The following is a 22,270-nucleotide window of genomic DNA, read 5'->3' as shown; positions in this document are numbered from 1 at the left end:
GTTGTTAATTCACTATTGATCACTGTGAATGTCTTTGGCACTTAGTGGAGAGACTTCTTTGGAATAGTTTATGAGTGTTTATGTCTATTGTGAACTTTCAAAAAGTTTCTATTCCTCAACAGTTATGTTCGATTTGCTTATGTTTGGTATTCCTCACCCTTAACCCTGTTACTGATATGGTGGTAGAACTTACATATCATTAACACTCTGAAGAGTAAAATTTTCACTAGCATTGATGATGAATTTGTTCATTTTAAACCCTTTATTTTTCAATGTGTATTTTGAAGGCAGTATCCTATCCATGGGTGAGTTTTTCATCTGCCGCCCACTCTAGTCCTTCTTCAGTAGAATGTCAATGGATACTTCTTTTTTCCACATGAAGATGGTTTAGTGGCATTTTCCTGAAGCTAGAATGCATTGTTATAGAGGGAACTTGGCCTTTCCTTCAAACACTAGGTATTAATTATCAGTGTATAGTTTGATTTCCTGTCACATCAGATGGCCTAAAAAAATGAATTCTCAGAATTAAAAAAAAAGATCACTAATGCATTGACACTTATGAAATTGTTCTCTCTAAACCATCTCTCTGTATTTCACTCTTGTGATTATCCAAGCATCACAGTAAATGTAGGAAAAGCGCTGATGGATTTCAAAATTTCAACATTTGTTCTTAAAATCAAATCAGTAGAAGTACTTAACCTGATAATGTATATCTGCTTAAAACTTTCAGTAATTAGAATTCTCAACAGTGGAATTTTAGAAGGATTCACTCCAATGAAAGAACATAATGATAATATGACCTTTCCCTTGCTTTTTGGTCCCAGCCACCATTGTGAATACAAAAATAAAATAAACATCATAAGGATGATAAATAAAAAGAAAAAACAAGTCTATGGATATTGTGGAAGATATAATTATTTGCATTGAGAATCCAAAATAGCATACAGACATATAATTAAAAATAATAGATATGTTAGAAAATATCGGCTTGAAGATCATTAATACACATACATACACATAAAATACACATTAGTGTGTATTTTAGACACTAACAGAAAGCATATAGAAACTATAATATATATGTTGTTAAATAAGACCTCAAAAACTAATGTTGTACCATGAGTCAAAACTTAATTTATTGTTTTCCTAATTAATATTTAGATACCATACTATTCCAATTAAAATCCCAACAAGATTCCAGTAAAACTTGACAAGTTCTTTCTCATATTTGTATGCAAGAAAGACAGAATAGGAAAATTCTCCAACCAGATATCAACATTTATTTTAAAGCTAGGACAATTGAGAATGTGAGATATATGGCAGGAATAATCAAATGAAATGAAAAAGCTGGAAAAATATTCAGAAACAAATACACTTACGTGAGAACTTGAATGTTGCAGACTTGATTTTGGTTAGTACTAAGAATGTGATGCCAGAATGATTTGTTTTTTTGAGAAGAATGTTAAAGTCAGACTTTTAGTTTTCACTATAAACTAGAAAATAATTGCTGATGGATTAATTTTTTAAATGAGATGTGTTTTTAGTCATTTAGAGGGAAATATGCTTTATGTGTATGAATCACAGCATTTAAATCTATTCCCATAATGATCAAAGTATAAAAAGAAAATATTTAATAAAGAGAAATACAGGACATGAAACATAGATTGGCTTCTTCTATAGTAAATTATACATTTACTGATGGTATAAAACTTTCCAAAGGTTATCTCATTTAACCCGAGTGATAAACCATGGAAATAGATAGGGATGGTATTATTTTCCCAGTGCTAGAAGATAATGTGGTGGACAGAAGAAATGTCTCCCCTACCAAGAAGAGGACCTGAGTCCTAATTCTTGGAACTTGTAAAGCAAAGGGACTTTGCTGATGTGATTCTGTTATGGATATTCATGGGGCCCAATATAAACATAATGTCCTAGTGTCCTTGTGAGAGGGAAGCAGGAGGGTCAGAGTCACAGGAGGAGATGTGATGCTGGCAGCAGAGGGTGGAGTGAGGCAGAAAAGGAACACCAGCGAGTGAATGCAGGCAGCCTTTAGAAGTTAAAAATGGCCAGGAAACTGATTTTCTCCTGGAATTTCCAGAAGGCACACAGTCTTGCTAACACCTAGATTTTAGGATTTCTGACTTCCAGAACTGTGAGATAATAATTATGAGTTGTTTTAAGCCTCTAAGTTTATGGTAATTTGTTAAAACGGCAATAGTAAGTTAATACAGATGAGAAAAGCAAGATTCCAAAACTATAAATACTTTTATCCAAAATCTCAAAGTGAGTATGTTATTGAGCTAAGAACTTACACAGAATATTTGACTTTTTTTTAGGGATCATCCCAACATCCACATAGAGTTGTTATACTACAATCCAATATGAAGAAAGCCTCAGAGGATATAAACAGGCTTGTCCTGAAAACTTGGTTTAGGAGAAGTCAGAATCACATAAATAAGAGAGTAAAAGTGGGAAGTAGCAGAGCCTTTCCAGAGTCAATCAGGATGTGACATTGACATGAACAATCATAGAGTTAAAGGTATAAAGGAGTGTGTTAGAAACCGATAGATTCAAAATTCCTCTTGAGGTTCCCTTAAGTCACCAATAAGGTAAAGCTAAAGTAAATATACAGACTGCTTTGTATTTTTGATGTGATGGTCAGTCAGGTGATTTTACAACAGGAGACAAAGGAGAGGTTCAGGAAAACAAAACTTTATTATCTCACTGTTTCTAGAGCCAGGAGGCACAACACACCATGCAGAGTCACATGGGAAAGCACCAGGTTTTGATCAGGAGGCAGAAAGAAGTAGGGAGGGAAAAGTCTAGCCAGAGGTTTTATTGGGATTTCTGCATGAAAGGAAAGGCAGGGCAGAATAAACAGTTTAAGACTGGCTACTTTGAATAATTTCATTGGGCCCTGGGACATAGGGACTTTCCCTAGCTGTGTGGTACCTGGCTGTGGGTGATTATCTTTCAGGGCTATTTCCTCTTTTAGTTTACAGGCACAAAAGAAAGTGAATAGTTCTGATAGTTTAGTTTGCATATATAAGGCATACTTTCAGCTCTGCCTCTTGCTAGTTCAAATAATTAGCCAGCCTTAGATGGCCAGTCTCTCCCCAGCCAGAAAGAAGTTTTTGTTTATTTGATTGTTTTTTGGGTTTCTTTTTTTTTTTTTCTTTTTTTTTTTCTTTTTTTTTTTTTTACCATGTCAAAACACGATAACGTTTAGAGACTAAAAATATAAACAATACAGTATGGTAAGAAATCTCTATGCCTTTGTAACAGAAATTATTGCTAAATGTATTGACCATATAACAATGTTTAACTTTGATCAGTAAAATGGACAACTTCATTTAAAGATTGTAAATAAGTAAGTTGGTAGGAGAACAGTTTCCCACGGGTCTTGAGCAGTCTTTCATATTCTTGCTGAGTGTGCCAGACTGAAAGCTCTCCTGAACTGAGTGGTGTCATAAGGATTACAGATGTAACTAAGCAGGTCCAAGAGACTGGTGTCACTACTGTGTAACTGCTTGCTTCCCTGGGGCTGTGGGAAGGGGGTGAAAGGGGGATGAGGAGGACTATTTTCTGTTTGGTACAATGTTTGCTCTTTGGTCAAAGTATATGCTGGGCCCTTAGCCCCAAGTACCTCAGCTGTGAATTCTATCTACCTTGTAAGTAGTATGTACCTTGTCAAAGATAAATAAAGGTGGATGCTAGATAAAGTGGTAAGGACAGATTTTAATCATAATATACTATTGCAATAAGGAAAAGAGTTCAGGGTGCACTGAACTCAATTTCAATTGGTACAGAGGTGACTATGTTTTCAAGGAAGAATGAGGGAATAGCCATCAGGTGAACCAGAGCTTAGCAGAGTCAGCGAAGTGAAAAATTGCGAAAGTACAAAGGGAGTGTTGGTCCTTGTGAAATCCATCTCGGTTTGCTAACTGGTGTTTATAAAAATTGGACTCCTACCCTCCCTCAGAGGAAGGGAAACAAGGGCCCTATCTTTATGTGTTGGGTGGAACAAACAGTAAATTCATTTTGTCACCTTGAGTTTTCTCAGGCGAGCACTTTAGGAGGGGCTAGAATTACTATGAGATGTATCCTTGCGCTGTCAGAAACCACGTTAGTGTTTTGTTCAAGCCTTTATTGGGCTCTGGAGACTATAGTCAAGGTCAAGGAGAGAATCTTTGCCAACCTTGACCTGTCACTTCACTGTCATGGAACTTGAGGGCAAGGGGAACTGTTACTCCTGCTGCTTGCTTTTGTGCTGTGAGTAAGAGCCTTCTGTCTTATTTAGATTTTTTTTTTTTTTTGGTCTTTGTCAGCACCCATGATGCTGTGGCTATCTTGCAAGTAGGGTACAGTCTCAGACCCTTTACAGTTCTTGACAGCCATCAGCTTAAAGAAGATATTTGTTATACCCAGAACCAACAAATGCTTATGTAAATGATATATGTAAAGAATTCCTGAGTATCAATAAGAAAAGGAAAAACAAAGTAGAAACAGGCATAAGAAAGGATTGGTTATTCAAAATACGAGAAAAAATGTTGAATGAGCACATCAAAATATGTTCTTAACATCACTTGTAATTAGTGACATGATAAATGAGATCACAATAGAGTAGAGTTTTACACTCATTTGTTTGGCAACAAATAAGATATGTGACAGTACCCAGTTTTGGACAGGATATGGAACAATGAGAAATTGTGTAATTTGTTCCTTTGAGTATAGATTGGTAAAAACCACTTTGGAATAGCATAGCATTCAATACTCTATAGTCATGCAATACAGCACCTTCCCACTTTATGGGTGGGGACTGAATATGTTCCAAGAACCCAAGTGGATGCCTGGAATTGTGAATGGTACCAAACCCTATATATGCTATGTTTTTTCTTATACGTACATACCTGTGATAAAGTTTAATTTATAAATTAGGCACAGTAAGAGATTAACAACAATAACTAATTAAAATTGCAGAAAGTGAAACCATGGATGGCGGTTGGGGGGCTTCTGTATTATTTCATTATCTTGGCAAGTGAAGGGTAGCATAATATGCCACTCAAAATGTGACTATAAGAGCTCAGGATATGCCACCCCAAAATATGCCCCGTTGGTGTATTGATTATTTTGAGCTGTAGACACTTGGAAACAGCTAGTGGAGGGAGAACCTTTCTCTGAACTTCCCATATATGTGTAAAGAGAAAATAGTCACGGGATGTAAAGTACAGCATAGAGAATGCAGTCATTGATGTTGCAACAACTATGTATAGTGCAGGGGGGTACTAAACTAATTGAAGTGTATCATTGCATAACTTTTATAAATGTGTGACCACTATGCTGTACACCTGAAACTAATATGAAACAATATTGAATGCCAAAAATATATATAAAGTAAATAAGTAAGTGAATGAATGAATGAATGCATGACAAATCCTTCAAAAGGATCTCCATCGCCATAGATCTCCTCCCTGGGAATTTCATCAGCTAGCACAGATTGACTCATCACAGGAGGGGACACTGGTGATTGACACCACACCCAACCAAACTTTGTCACAAACTATCAGATCTCCCATATGTTCTTCTAAACACCCATTCAGCTTTCTGAAAAAAAAAAAAAATTTCCTGTCCACTGAGTCGTCTACATTCACCCTCCTCTGTCCCTATTGAGAAAATGTTTAAGCCGGAATTGTAAGCCACCTCAGGGAGTTATTCATTTTTCCCTGGGTATCATCCAATTATGTGCATGTGAGGCGTGCATGTTAATCAACTTCTGTTTGCTCTTCTCTTACTAATCTCTCTTTCATTTCAGGGGTCTGAACCAAGAACTCAAAAGAGTAGAGGGGAAATTATTTCCCCTAACCTACACAAGAATGGACTAGGGGACACGCAGGAGATTATTAATAGCATTGCTCTTCAAAAGGGAATAGACTGAATGTAACCCAGCTACCCATTGACAAGAGGAAATATATATGTTGAATTAAAGAAATATTTTATAGATGTGATTTTGAACAAAGTAAAACCATACTCTATGACATGAATGCACCTTAGCAAAATAAATATGAGCCCCCTAAAACAAGTCTGAGCATATTACACTTCTCATATGAAGTCCAAAATGGGCAAGCTTTTTTAATGAGATCATGACTATTATTTTTTAATGTTTTATAACATATGTGTATATATGCTATATATATATATATATATATATATATATATAATGTATTATAAATCAAATTCTACATAATTTGAACGCTATACTATAAATCAAAACAAGAATTTGTACTATATAGAGAGGGAAAATAACGAATTTATAATTTAGATATAAAAAGCATAGTCTCTGTTATGTCTAAGAAGATAACTATACAAATAGTTTCATTCAGGTATTGAATTTCATAGCAACATCTTTGTTTTTCAAAGTCTAGGGTGCTTTCTTGTCCAATTCTAATAATTCTACTGTGTTTCCCCAAAAATAAGACCTAACTGGAAAATAAGCCCTAGCATGATTTTTCACGATGACATCCACTGAACATAAGCCCTAATGCATCTTTTGGAGCAAAACTTAATGTAAAACTTATTCTTATATTAGGGGAAACATGGCACAGCTTTTGTTCTATCCACTTAAACCTAAAAAATCATAGAAAATGTCTCCTGTTACAAAAATCATTTGAGTCCTATTCTGACCAGGGAGCTCTAACCAATTAATTATTTTACTACATGTGCTCCGAAGTCCAAATTCAAACAGCTTTTAATATCAGGGACCGTACTAGATTCACTACTATACAAGCTTTTTCACTGATAAAATATATACTTATTTTATATCCATACTTTCTTATGCCAAGATCAGGAACAAAAACATCCATACCTGTCATTTAATTGTAAATGTGGGTATAAATGTCTATGACTTTCATGTGTTATCTTTTTTAAAAACATTCTTATATTTTTAAACCTAAACCAGTATCTACATTGATCATCTTATGCTAAGTACCATCCTTGCATACCTGAATAGAATCTGAGAAACGTGTTAATTAAACTCATCCTGAGTTCATGGAAATAAAGTGTATCAGGAAATTTGTGCTTTGACTTAGACATGAATTGTTTCTTTTACAGAACATATGGATATCTCCCCCAATTCTGCCTTTCATGCTCTAAAATGCATTAAATGTTTAAGAGCTTTAAGTTAGTGTTCTAAAAGACCAGTAGCTACAGTACAGTGTTTTTGTTTGTTTGTTTTGTTTATTTTTTTAATGTGTTTGAACAAATCACCTATAAAGAAAGCATGACACGTCATTAATCCTTGTTAGTTTTTCTTCAGGTGTAGGTTAAACAGAATTTCCTAACTTCAGGAATTTGGCTCAACCTCAAAAACGATGACAAAAATAAAGAATTCCTCTCACATTGTGTCAAGAAAAATACCGTTCTCATAAGTTTTCTGAATGAGAACTCTTTATAGAAGAGAATTTTGTGAGCCTTTTTTAACCCATTATTTTCTTTTTCTTTTTTTTTTACCAAATAAACAGTGCATTTTTCATTTTATATACTGTATGATGAGCACCTGAATCACAAAATTCATTAAAATTTAAAAAAGATTTTAGTCTGTTGTGGGAAATACATTACATTTTTACATTTCCTTATCTCCCTACTTAGCTACCATATTTCTTTGTTTACCAAGTGTGGTAGAAGTGTAGCTCTTTCAGGGATCGATTGATGGTATGGAGAGGGTACACATTCTTTGCAAAACAGTGAACTCTGTGCACATTTTTGTTTAGTTGTGAATATGGGCCTACTTCTTCTCTTAGAGATTAACAATACATTTAACATAGTTGTGTAATGTAATTCTAGAAAGTGATTTTTAATGATAGTGGAATTTCTCAAATGGCATGAAAAAAGGAGTATCTTATCTTCTCAGTTGATTCTTCTTCCCTTTGAGGATCTTCATTTGCCTAGAATCAGCTACAGGGAGAATAAATAAGTGTGCCCGTAGTGATGAAGAGTGTACAGTACCATCCATTGGGTTTCCCTGTGATCATTTTTGTGTTTCTGGTGAACCTTATGCTAGACTATTGCTTCTTTATGTAAATTGTTTCTGGATCCACTGAAAAATTATGTAGGTTGCCTCCTAATCTTCAAAGTGGTTAAAACAGTTACACACATTTAGATGTACCGTATAACAGTATCTCCTCCTATTCACTATATGAAATTAAGGAAAAATATATTTGGAACATGACTTATTTTAGTCTGCTGTTTAGAATAGAAAAAATAATAGTTATTTTCTGTGATTTTAGATCTTCAGTTTTATTTGTATAAAAAGGGAAAACTAGAATTAGCTTTCCATCTTCAGAGATCGCTGTGTACTATAGAACCGCCAACCTCTATTAGAAAGGTGGTCACATGAATCTGCTTAGTCTACAAATCAATTAATAGAGGCATCTTTAAACTGCTCTGAATAATAAAAAGTATGGCTATAGAGGGAAAACCTTTTTTTTTTTTATGAAATGTAGCTAAACTCCCTTATGATTGTATGGGGAAATATAAACACCAAAGCTTCCCTTATAATAAAACATAATACAAGATACAATTTTGAGTGTAGTGTGTACATTAGACAGCTAAGCACCATAAAGTACTTATACAGACAGAAAATAAAAAAAACAACACAGAGTTACAGATTTGCTATGAAACTGTCATTATCATCAAGGATGTAGAATTCTCTCTCAGCATTTGAAAATATCTCCTTGAGATCTCAATTGTTTGTTGTTGTTGTTGTTGTTATTGTTGTTGTTGTTGTTTTAATTATGTGATTTTGTAATTCATGACCATGGAACCCACTGCAAACCTAAGATCCTTCCAGCCATAAAGATGGGACAGGCTGAAGCAATCAGGCTCAGTGCTAAGGAGTTTTCCCCAAATATTCCGTCAGTGGTATTTTGTGATGACATAGGAGTGACGGCCAAGATGCAGTGTAGAGTATGGAATTATCCTTGTGTGTGAAACGCCAGACAACACCAAGCAAAATACATGAAAAAAACATATTTCTGAACACTAGACATCAGTGAAAAATATTGATTCCTGAAAGACGGGGGCAAAAAGACAATGAGCCCTACAATTGCCACAGCATGCTATCTTAAGGGAATTTCCAGGGATCAATGCAGGGAAAGGAAACTGAGCGGGAAACTAATATTCTCCTTGGAACAAGGATCCAGGGCAATCAAGGTAGTTTGATCAGTTAAGGCAGTGTACCAGAGAAGAGAGATCTACATAGAAATGCAGAGATCTGCAGAATCTTCCTGGAGTATTTAATGGACTACTGATCAGCATATATATATGTGAAGAAATTACGCAAAGATAGGAAATAACTAATCAAAAGTATTAGGGAAAAAATATTGCTTGGCAGTCATACAGGGCCAAGAACAGTAACTGTTCTGAGCTAGATTGGAAAAACTCATTAGTTCGTAGGACATTGAGTAGATTACTTTGGAAGGTCTTTCCTTGGTAATGGGAAATAATTAACCTTACAGGAGTACTGTCTCAGACCCACTTCATGAGTCACAAAAACAAGCCCTGAAAGTATTAAACTGTTTAAAAACCACATCTCAAAACAAAGCTTAAGAATATTTATAGGAATACAAAAGTATGTAGCACCACCAAGTTACATTCACAAGGTCTAACATCCAAAGATTACCAGGTATCCAAAGAGGAAAGCTGAAAAACTATCCATATGAGGAGAATCATCCGCCCATCAAAACTGATACAGAACTAGCACAAATAATAGAATTAGCAGAAAAGGATATTGAATCAGTTATTTTTAACTGCTTCCCATGTGTTAAAAAAATAGAGATATAGACTATATAAAAGAGAATCAAACTGAAGAGAGAAGAAAACTACAATATCTGAGATAAGATATATATTGCATAGGAACAGGAGCAGATTAGATTTGCAGAAGGAGAGATTAGAGAAAATGAAGTCACAGCAGTGGAAACTATCGAAAACCAAAACACAGAGGGAAAAACAGAACCTTCAACAATGAAAAGATCACCAGTTGTTGGACAATTTCAAAGCTTAATTTATGGGTATCTGAGTCTCCAGAAGAGAGAGAGGAGGAACAAAAAAATTATTTGAAGAAATAATTGCTGAACATATCCAAACTTAATGAAAACTATAAACACATAGATACAAAAAGTTCAGTAAAACACAAGCAGAGGAAACATGAGGAAAACTACACCAAGGTACATCTAATCAAATTGTTTGATACAAGTGCTAAAAATAAATTCTTAAAAGTGGCCATAGAAAAAGTGATTTGTTTCTTGCAGAGGAACAAAGATAAAAATGATGGTAGATTTCTTGCTATAAACTGCAAGTGAGAAGATGGTAGGGTTACATTTTTAAAACCAGATAAATTAAAAACTATCAACTGAGAATATTACACTTGGTAGAAATACCTTTCAAAATGATGACATAAAGACATTTTCAGAAATAAAAAATTTGAAAGATTTTTATCATCGCATTCTTCGCTACAAGAAATAGTAACGGGAGCCTCTCACACAGAAAGAAAATGAGACCAGATAAATATCTGATCTATCCAAAGAAATGAAGAGCACTAGAAATAGTTAGAATATGGGTAAATGTAAAACTATGTTTGCATTATTATAGAAATCTTTTTGAAAGGTGATTGTCTTCTTAAAATAATAATGCTTTGTGAGGTTTATAACATATATAAAGGTAAATGCATGTATGTACTATAATAATTACATGGGAATACAATTGACATGAAAATAGACACATAGATAGGAAGAACATAATAGAAGATCTGGAAATAAATCCACACTTGTATGGACAACTGATTTTTTACAAAGACAATGCAGTGGAGAAATTATATTGACTTTTCAACAAATCGTGCTGGTACAGTTGAATATCCATATGAAAAAGTGGGTTCTATGCTTTGTACTATGTACACAAATAATTCAAAATAGATAATAGATATAAAGGTAAAACCTAAAGCTATAAAACTTCTAGAAGAAAACTTAAGAGAAAAATCCATATGAAATTGGCTTGGGCAAAGATAGGTACAACGCAAGAAGCACAATCCATAAAAAAAAAAAAAAACCTCATTGCTCTCTAAGCTTTTGGGTATTTTAAAACAATGTGCAATATAATATGATAAGGCAATAGCCAGACAACATAACAGGCAATTACTCTTTCACACAGATACCTCCATGCCTAAATACTTCATATCCAAAATTTTGCTTAATCACATGTTTTTCAGTGAGATTTGCTCTGAATATTTTATTTTAATTGCACACATTCCTCCATCCCCTGGCACTTCCAGTAACTGTGCCTGCCATGTTTTCCCATAGTACCTTTATCATCTAGCATATTATCTAATTTGTCTATTAACTAGTCATACCATTTATTATCTATGGTTCATAACAAATGTTACATGGTAGATGCTTAAGAAGTATATTGAGAGAATGAAGAAAATAACATATCCTCCGAAATTTCTAAAATGGCGTAACTGGTTGGCTCTAAAAAGCAGGAACAAGGGATAGAAATGGTAAGGCAGGGTGCTGTGACTACATATATCAAGATTTGGAGAATCATTTGATGTTTAAGTTATTCATATTATCCTGAATTTTTAAAAAAAAATATTTTCAATCAAAAAATAATGACCCATTATTGCTTAAAATTAAGGCAACATGTGTCCCATACACACGAAGTCTCCAGACATGCCTTGTTGATGTAGTCCTCTTGTCTGAGTTTTACCAAAGGACAGAAATGTTTTTCAGGAGAGACTATAACTGTGATGATCATATAATTTGTCATCGAAACTGAGATCTTCAGAGAGCATCAAACACTAAACAGGATGGTACTCTCAGATGACAGACCAAAGCTGAGACTGCAAGCAAAACTGGATGTACTGTCTTCCTTCTGAAAATCCATTGAAAATACTTGGGGTATTTTATACTTAAAGAATGAGCATGGGATTCAAACAGGTGTGGTTTCTAATCAGAAAAAAAAAAAGCAAATAAATAAAACACTACGTAGGTTCAAATCCTTTATCAGCAATTCAGAAGTCAAAAAAGGAAGTTCTGAAAACTGGTACAGTTTTGATCCTGTATTACGGCAAAACCTGAAGACCTGAACTCACGTGCTGTCAAAAACCTTTAAAGTCTTTACTGATTTCATTTACTGTGCATTTCATAAATTTTGTTGCCAAAACATTAACGCACATGAGTATTGTTTTCTGCCCAGGCAAGCTATCATGAAGTATGTGGTATAAGTAATGAGTTATCCTCATAAAATTTGAAAAATTCAGAATTCTTAATTGCATCTGATCTCAGTTAAGGAATTTAGAACCTATCCTTTTATTTTACCATTTTATTTCCGACCTTATCATTGGCTTAAAAAAGAAGGCAGAACTTTTAAGAAGAAATGGTATCATTTGGCAAAAGTAAGCCTTTCGTTGATGGATAGGACCTGGAGAGGAGAGATGCTATCATTCAGCAGCTGATCTTCTGGAAGCAAGTGGAGGCCACCGAGTCTCCCTGGCAAGGGAGAATATGGCAACACTGTATCGTCATAAGCAAATGTAGGATTTTTTTCAGGAATTTATATTTCACAAACCTTTATCTTTAATACGAGATTTTTTCTATATAAACATTCAAAAACAATTCCTGTGGCATCAATCTGCAAAGTATATACAGTATAATAAACAACATATGGTTCTAGGAAAAATTGGGTAACTTAACTCCCGTGGAGAAATAAAAGTGTCTTTCTAAAGTAGGATGATTCAGTGAGTATCAAATGTATTTTTTATATTGGTAGTCTCTGAATTTCTAATATTTTCACATTATTTCAATTCTCTCTGTGACCTGTGACTGTCAGATTTTGGCAGTTAAATCTGTGATTTTCACAGCCACAGCATGCCACGAGTTCTTAACACCCAAGGCCACTTCAGTATATTGGCACATCATCTACACATCAAGTCGTCCAGTGCTTTCCGTAAGGAAGGACCTAGCCTGTGATGATGCTAGTTCAGCTCTATAAGCAAGAGCACATTTCCAAATATGTGTTCTCTGAGTTCTAAAAATTGGATTTGAGAGGTAGAAATAAAACTAAATTCTTACATAACTTGGCTTTGTGGTTATCATGCATTTTTTATTAACTACTTTGTTTTGGAATTATTTTTTGGTTTTACAGAAATGTTACAAAGTGTTACCCTACAGCCTCACCAAGTTCATTTACCTCTGATGGTATCATTTTCCATTACCATAGTACATGTGTCAAGACTAAGAAACCGACATTAATACCTTACTATCAATTAAACTCCATGCTTTATTTGAATCACACCAGTTTTCCATTAATGCCTTCCTTTTTCATACTGGGATTTAATTGGGGGTACCACATTGCATTTCACTGTCATATCTCTCTTCTCAGTTTTTCCTTCTTTTTTGTATCCTTGACAGTTTTGAGGGGTACAATTCAGGTATTTTGTAGAATGTCCCTCAAATTGGGATGGCTGATATTCTGATATATTTTTTCCCTCATGATTAGATGGGGCTTATGAGATTTTGGAAGGAATATCACTGAGGTGAAGTACCCTTTTCATTATATCATATCAGAAGGACATAAGATACCTACTGGTAATGTTAATCTTATTCATTAGATTAATGAAGTGTATGCCAGTTTTCTCCACTGTAAAGTTTCTGTTGCTATACTCTATTCTTTGGAAATGAGTCACTAAATACAGCTCATCCTCAAAAGGAGATGTGAGCTAAGCTCTGCCTGCTGAAGGAGAGGGTCTACATATACTAATTGGAAAAAGGGACTTGTCTATTTCCTTCCATTTATTTAATTATTTTATATCAATAAGGATACGTTTAAACTTTGGATTATAATCCAATATTATGTTATTGTTTTGTTGCTCATTTTCTTTTTTGTTTTTGTTTTTTGTTTGTTTGTTTTTTGTTTCCCCAGTTTTGGCTTTTGGGACCTTTGTTTGGCTCCTGTCTCTTTGTTTTTTGTGTGTGTTTTTATGTGTGTGTTTTTGTGTGTGTGTGTGTGTGTGTGTGTGTGTGTTAGCATTTCAATATGTTCTGATACTATGAGATTCCCCTAGCTCATTTTACATAAACCTTAGAACAATCCATTTTTCAAAGGTGTCCTGGTTCCTTTTATTTGATGTAAATGGTGTTTAGAAATAAAAATCTGGGAACTGGGAGTCCCTGCTGTTACTGGATGGGGTATCACTTCTTCTTGGCCCTCTCAGCAGACAGAGCTAAAAAATGTATGAGATGATCCGTATATAGTCACATATCCATAATTTTCTGTAACTGTCTCATTAACTATATTGTACAATATACTTATTGATCAATCAATCGACCAATCGATTGATTGATGGATATGCCAAACTCTGAGTTCCTACTGATGTTTCTGACTCTAGTGACTCTAGTTTTTGTCCTTCCATTTTGCTTCTTTGAAACTTTCTGCCTGTACAGAGAGAAACCTACCACCATTCACTCTCGGTTTACTTGTTCAATGACAGTGCATGTAAAGCAGATTCAAAACTGTTAACCTGTACCCCATGAGAAAAAAACTGCCAACTAGAGTACAGTGTTTACTGTACTAGAGTACAGTAGTTCCTTTTGTCTTTCAGTTTCCAATTTCCAATCAAGTGCTATTTCCCAAAGTTGCTTACAAACCAGCACCTTTATTTAACCTACCTTTTCAGTGCAGTTACACCATATGTGAATAATAGTAAGATTAATTTCTCAGTCTTTATTTCATCTTTGATCCCTGATAGCTTGCTTGACTTTTTTTTGTATTTGTATGTTAAAACATTATGATGTACAATTTTAGTGATTTTAACAAATGAATAGAGCCATACAGTTACTACTTATGTTGCTGTTTTAGCAACATAAAATTTCTAATATGTATCCCCTTGTATTCAACCATTTCCTACCTTTCCTAAACCCTTGGACAACTACTGATATGTTTTCTGTGACTGTAATTTTGCTTTCCATTTTGTCATATGAATGGAATGAAACAACATGCAGCCTTTGGGTCTCCTTTCTTTTATTTAACAAAATGCATTTAAGATTTATCCATTTTCTTACATGAATCAACAACATATTTCCCATTTATTTCTGAATACTATTTTATTGTATATTTGTCCTATAATCTCTTTATCCATTCTACTGAAGGACATACTGGATGTAATTATTCATCATATATATTTTAAATTTAACAAGGCCAAAGGTTAAATAAAATACATGTTTTCACAAATTACAAATAAATCAGATTCCATAAAAGCAATAAGTTAAACATGCTTTTAATTCTTAAATGCCTTTTCCATTCATTTTAATTACTGGAATTGGCACAAGTAGCAATGGTATTAACACATTGGCAGGCCACCATGCTATTCCTAGACCATTTCACAGTTTTAACAAAAAATATTGTAATATAGACATAGTAAAATACTTATTTTACATTTCCATACTAAAATATAATAAACCATAATTTTAGTTAAAGAAAGCATATTGAATCTCATAACAAATCACTCATGACAAATTTTGCTTCAAAAATAGTATAGATTGTTAATTTAAATGGAAATAATAGGCTAGCCATTTTAATGGTTAATATTTTAATGTCTTTATAATTAAGAAACACAAATAAGGTGACTTTTTGTGATCTTTGCACTCCTCTCTCATGTTTTATCCCCAAATATATAATTTTCTATTATCATCAACAAAAGGATGCCTCAGGTATACATAATTTATTGTGGTTATTTGACTGTTAACTACTTCATTAATACCTCCATATACTTTTGTAACAGAGGGGACTCCCAAATTCAAAATCAATTGTGTTTATATGTAATCTAAACACAGTCTTAATGATGGTAAACAAGGTGTGTGTGTGTGTGTGTGTGTGTACACTGTATATTATATGTAGTATTTGCCCAATGCTTCCACTTCACTACAGTTTTTAGTCATAACAATATAAGGAAGACATTAGATGCAGATTGCCAACAGAAGAAATGTGATATTTTAAATATACATATGTATTTTCATGTATTCTTTTTTATAAATTATTTTTCAAGTGAAATGTAAAATAAAATATTTCTGAATGCCACCCATTTCACATGCAGCATGTCCATTTAATGAATTAAGAATCATATAAGTGATGAAAACCAAGGTTCAGAATTTGGTATTTTCCTTAAAGTGTCAACGTATACATAGTGATGCAACTGAAATGGCTGTCAGTTTTTAGATCTGTAGCTTTGTGAACTTTATGAACTTTATAGCTTTGTAACTTTGTAAAAACACACCGAGTAGATATGTGTACCACACATAGTATGCTGACATGTTCTTTCACACTCTCCTACTTCTCTGTATAAATGTAATCAATGCTAGTTAACGTTTAACAAAGGATCAGTTTCAGTGAAGTAGCCGTCTAAGTGCTTTCAAAATATTATATTAAACAGTTCTCATACTAATCCTTTGGTATGTGTACTATTATGATACCAAGTTTGTTGAATGAGAAAACTGAGGGGCCCGGAGAGGTCGAGTATTATGACTTGCCCAAAGTCACATGGCTAATAAATGACAGCCATTATAGTTGGCCTCAGAGTCCAGTACTATGCATATATATAGATATGTATAGCCACTTTAAGGAAAATATCAAATCTTAAATATAGTTTTCATCTTTTATTCCATATATTCATATATACGCATATAGTTGTATATGCAATTTTAACAATGTAATGTATAAAATCTGTACAATACGTACATATATATGTATTGTTCAGATTTTATACAGAACATAGTTTCCTTTAAGTAGATATATATTTATTTTGTTATAGTTACCTAAATGATATGTAAGTGAAGCATGTGAAGTGCTCTCTGCAGATATCCATATAACCACTATTTGAAACATTCCCTTCAACAGTTTGGCTAAGTGTTGACTGCTATTAAAAAGCAGGAATTAGAACTTTTCAAGTAGTATCTTACATCACTTTAAATTAAACACAATCAGAAGTTGCTTTATGTCAACTTGTAAGCTCTCTCTCAATAATTCAAGGTTATATAATTCAAAAATTTTTGTCAAGTTATACACTAGTAAGGGATTTGGGGGGAGATGAAAACAAAGAAACCCCATGTATTCTTCTCTATAAATGGGAAACTAAACCAAGGACAAAAAGTATGTGTGTATACGTACATATGTCTGTGTGTATGTTTGCAAATATGCACAGAGACACACACATATGCATGTGTATTCCTGTGTATATGTACATTCACACATACACAAACACATAAGTGTATACATTTGGGTAAGTGACTAGGCTGCTAGTGTATTTAAAGATGTGTGAAGCTGCAAATGATAAATCGGCAACTTTCTGGTAACATTTGCTTTTTGAAGAGAATTAAAATTCTAAACAATATTAATGAATGGACAGATATCTTCCAACGAGACAAACATGGCTATATAGTGAGAGGAAAAAATGAAAAGTATCTAGATATTGATGACACAAGTCAGTAAAGTAGCTTGTATCTTATAAGACGAGATGAGGAACACGAGCAGCGAAGTACTAAGCCAACATCGTCAACACTGACAATACCTTTGAAGTCTGTCTTTCTAAATAGTGTGGCATGGACTTTGAGGTACAGAGGCATAAAGTCTGGGATGCAAAGTTGTCTGGGGCCAAATCTTGACTCTGCCATTCACTAGCCCTGTTAATTCAGGCAAGCTTTTTAGCCTCCACGTGCCTCACTTTTATCATAAGGATAATAGTAGATATGGTTCTTGTGAAGTATAAATTAGTTAATACATGACACGGGCTTAGAATAGTGCTCAATAACCATTCCACCAATGATTGTTTATTAATTTTTACTGTGATTGTTATTATTTTGTTCAGGTAATAAATGTATTCCTCATAAGTACATTGATACTCCGATGTAGTTTTATATAAAAGCCCATGATTCATGAGATTTTATCAAAAGAGGCAACCATCACACTTCAGGTAGTGTAAGGAATTACATGAATAATTTGTCAATTTGAATGTATGTTTCTTCTGTTTGAAAACATTCATAAGAATCTCCTTTACTGCTTTTGTTTTGTTTAGTTTTGCATATGGGTTGGACAAAAGGAAATTTTAGATAAGTATGGGTTTAGTAGGAAATTTTTGTGTGATCCCAGTTATTTCTGTGAATAATTAGTTTATTCTAGCTGTCTTACTGTATGATTAGTTTTCAGGAATTATTCTATCTTTCACCTTAGCAACTCATTTGCATCATGACACAGAGCTGCAGGAAGAATATGTTTCATTATGTGAATTTGGCTCTTGGCATTAGAAGTAAGTGAATAAGGGAGGGGACATGAAGTTTGAAATGTATGGAGCCAGAAGTGAGTCTGTGGAAAAATTATTCCAGTTATCAGAAATACACAATTACAAGCAGATAATTATATTCCAATTGATATCTAATCAAAATGGAAGTACTCACTTTTCAGGCATATATTTGATAAAGCAGTATACACATTATAAAAGTATCCTCAAATTGAATTTATCTTACATACTTCTGTATGAAACCAACAAAATTTATTATCACATTGAGAAATAATTTATGACATAAAGTTTTGTATTATACCAATTTCAGATCATTCCTCATTAAACTTACAGAGAAGTAATAGGCTCATGGGCTGTTTAATAATACAGTTGACAAAATGTAATTAGTCACATGAATTTAGGGAAAGATTAGCATTTCTTGTTGTTATATTATGAAATACCAGTAAGGATGAAGAACCTATAAAACTCATAATATGCTACTCAACACAGATGCAGAGAACAAAGTGGTTAATGAATGTCATCAACTCAAAGAGCTTTAAATTCAAAGTACAAGAATATTTAACAAGTCCTGACATTTTACAATGTGTATGTAAAATAAACTTGATAAGTTTTTTTTTTTCTTCAGATTTGTGAACCCTACTAAAAATGCACGTGTCCTTACAAATAATGCATGTGAAGCAGGACTTTTTTCTTTTTTTTTATATAAAATTAAGATAAAAAACTAAATTAACAGTGCTAAGGAAAATACTAAATTAGGTTTTTCATTTCTTTAGGAAAAAATTATATAAAACCATTATTATAGATAAGATGATATATGACGAAAATAATTAGGGAAATTAGTATTATGTTATTTTCTGATTTTTGATATTTGTGTACTTGATTGGCTGTGCTTTTTTTCTCATTCTAAATAAATATTCAGTTTCATAACAGCTTTGTACTTATAATTTTGCATTATTTTTCTTAAGGAATACAAATACAATCCTACCTCAAAATTATGAATATGTCATACCTTACAAACCTCAATACCTCCAGGTTTAAATGTCTCTAGTTTTATAAAGCTCCACAGATGATTTAGGAGCACAGCCAGGGTTAAAGAGCATGAGTGTAATTAATAGAATCACAAAGATTTATGTCAGGGAGATGATCTTGGGTTTCTTTATTGGTTAATATAATATATGCATTTGACCCTTTAACAACTCAAAGATTAATAGAAGTTGGAAATCTACATATACCTTTCGACTCTCCCAAAGCCTGACTACTAATAACTTATTATTGACTGGAAGCCTTACTGATGACATAAACAGTCAACTAACACATATCCTGTATATTCTATGTATGATATACTATCTTCTTACCATAAAGTAAGCTAGAGAAAAAAAATATTAAGAAAATCATAAGGAAGGGAAAATGCATTTACATTACAATACCTATTTATTGAAAACTCCACATATAAGCGGATCCACGCAGTTCAAACCGATGTTGTTCAAGGGGTAACAATACTCATTTCATTAGTCAAGGTAGAAAGTACAGGAAGAAACAGGATCTTTGAGAGAGGGTTTACTTTTGAACATGCCTATGTCTAAATAATGTCTGCTCTCACACTAACTTTGGCAACCATATCAAATTGTTGTCATACCGAGCTTACTGTAGACTAAATTCCTGAACTTTCTTTTTCTTTGAGTGTTCTGCCTCTTGATCAATTTTCTCCCTGCATTTATTTGTGCATTGGGAGCTTTGCATTTCAATACATATAGGAGTTTTACTTTTATCTTTGTGGAATGTCATTTTGTTCAGTTTAGCCCATTTCTCCAGTCCACACATTTCAACAATATCATGGCTGGGCTCGGAACGCTCTCTTTGTACTGGCTAATCTGTGCTCTGATATTATGGTGTGTGTATATTCTTCCTTATTTTTTCTCAGTCAGTTATATGAGGAATGCAGTTGCAATAACTGCAAAGCATTTCCTCTATCATACCTGATAGACTTTTTGGACTTGAACAATGGAGAGCATGAAGTTTGCTCTGTGCTCGTAAGAGTATATGGAGGGAGATCATTGTGAGACACAGACACACACAGACACAGACACACACACACACACACACACACACACACAAGGACAAGTGCAGATGAATTCTGCTTTACCCGGCTTATGATTATTTTAGTACAAATGCTGTCCTCTTCGCCTTGAAAGCTCTCTGGACCCGGATAAACTACAGCCCAATGGTTTGGAAGGTGATGTGAATGCTGTCCTTTGCTATTCTGGTATGGCTTTTCTCTTGTACTACCACAGAAATAATTAGACTAAATCCCTTGCAGTGTTCATTTCATTTAACTTTGGGGACTTATTGAACTTCAATTGAATTTTAGATACTAAGAGTGGAAATTTATAGACATGAGAAAAGATGTGTCTGATATACTAGAATTACATAAGATTAAATCTGATTTTTTTTCAGAAGAGAAAAATCTAAATTTATACATTTATAAATGATAAACTCACCCACAGAGAATATGATGATAAAAAGAGCATCACTAAAAGATTTTCTAAAAATCTTGATGTGAGCTCTGAGACAAATTTAGAGAGAAATGGTCCAGATATTATGCTTCCAGTGGTCAGATTCCTATTAACTAGGAAGGATCCAGAAAAAAATAATAGCATTAATTTTTTATGGTTTAAACAACAAGAATCTTGTACTACATGTAAAATTGATTTTAAATTGAATCATTTGATCATATATTTGTTTTAAAGTGAATAAAATTGCCAGTAACCAGGGACTGAATTAACTAAAGATGCATATTCTCTTAGGGATAATCTTTACTCAAGATTTTAAATAGTGTTTAACATTTCCTAATATTACTAGCAAAAGTCAGTCAGTCTAGATTAAAAACCTGACTAAGCCACTTTTTATCTGTTTGACTAATACCCTTACTAGTAAATATTTTACCAGTTATAAGTGATCTAGGTAATATATACTTCTTAGATTTGATAGGAGGATTAAATGTGCGATACACAAAAATTACTGAAATAAGTCTATTCTGTGGTAAGTGCCTGTTAATATTAGTTGCCATGGTTTCTATTTTTCATACATTAATCAAGGTATTATAATATTCAGTGTGGAACCCTATTCTGCATGTTGTTTAATGTTTCCTCTTCTTCCTTTCTTATGATAGGAACACTTCCAGGATATTTTTCCTTCACTGTTTACTCACAATATACATTCCTAAAATATTTCAGCTCTAGGGGTTCAGAATCAGAATTGCTCAATTTAAAATCAGTGTCTCCTAGTCTCCAGTTATTGCGGGTACGCTTCTGAGGATGGAGAATAGTAACCATTGACTTACTAGGAGGACCTACTTATTTTTCAGGCTCTAATTGTGGTCTGTATGAGTCTAATTTTTCTGTTCTGTATAAAAATTTGCTTTTATAGAAAGTCTTTTTATCACTATTTTCTATGGAGTATGTTCCTTTTTAGATGCAAAGAGGAAAGTTTAGCACAACTTTGGTGCTCTTTCATAATTATTAAGAAAGACTAAACGTTATCTGTAAAAAAAAAGACTTCATTAACTCCTAGCTATAAGTCTTAAAAGTAAAAGAGCAAACTAAGATAAAGAACAAGTAAAGAAAACAAGGAAGGATTAACTTGTTAAATAGGAGTAAAAGCAAGAGCATAAATGTGCTGGCAGCCAAGCTGAGATGATAAATAAATATGAAGCATGATGTGATTATTAACTGGGACACATACTGGGTTTAGGTTAAACTGAGGATTAAAAACTATGTTTCAATGTTGCTTTTAGAAGTCACTATTTGTAGAACTATGTATAAGGGACTGTAGAATTTATTCATTAAAGCTGTTCTAATTAACTTTTACACAGACATACGTAATGATGAGAAGTAGAGATTGCAATCCTTTATAGAACATAATCTGTTGTTTAAATGT

At 33.5% G+C, this 22,270-nt stretch overlaps 1 protein-coding gene across 1 annotated transcript in view; it reads left to right on the top strand.

Annotated features, from left to right (window-relative positions):
• LOC308509101 (uncharacterized protein) overlaps window positions 1-22,270 on the top strand; it is a 718,677-nt gene that overhangs the window by 598,878 nt on the left and 97,529 nt on the right. The window lies entirely within an intron of this gene.

Source organism: Rhinolophus hipposideros, assembly GCF_964194185.1.
Source record: "Rhinolophus hipposideros genome assembly, chromosome: 16".
NCBI lineage: Eukaryota > Metazoa > Chordata > Mammalia > Chiroptera > Rhinolophidae > Rhinolophus > Rhinolophus hipposideros.
Note: the sequence above shows the minus strand (reverse complement) of the source record. Positions and strands in the feature narration are given on the sequence as shown.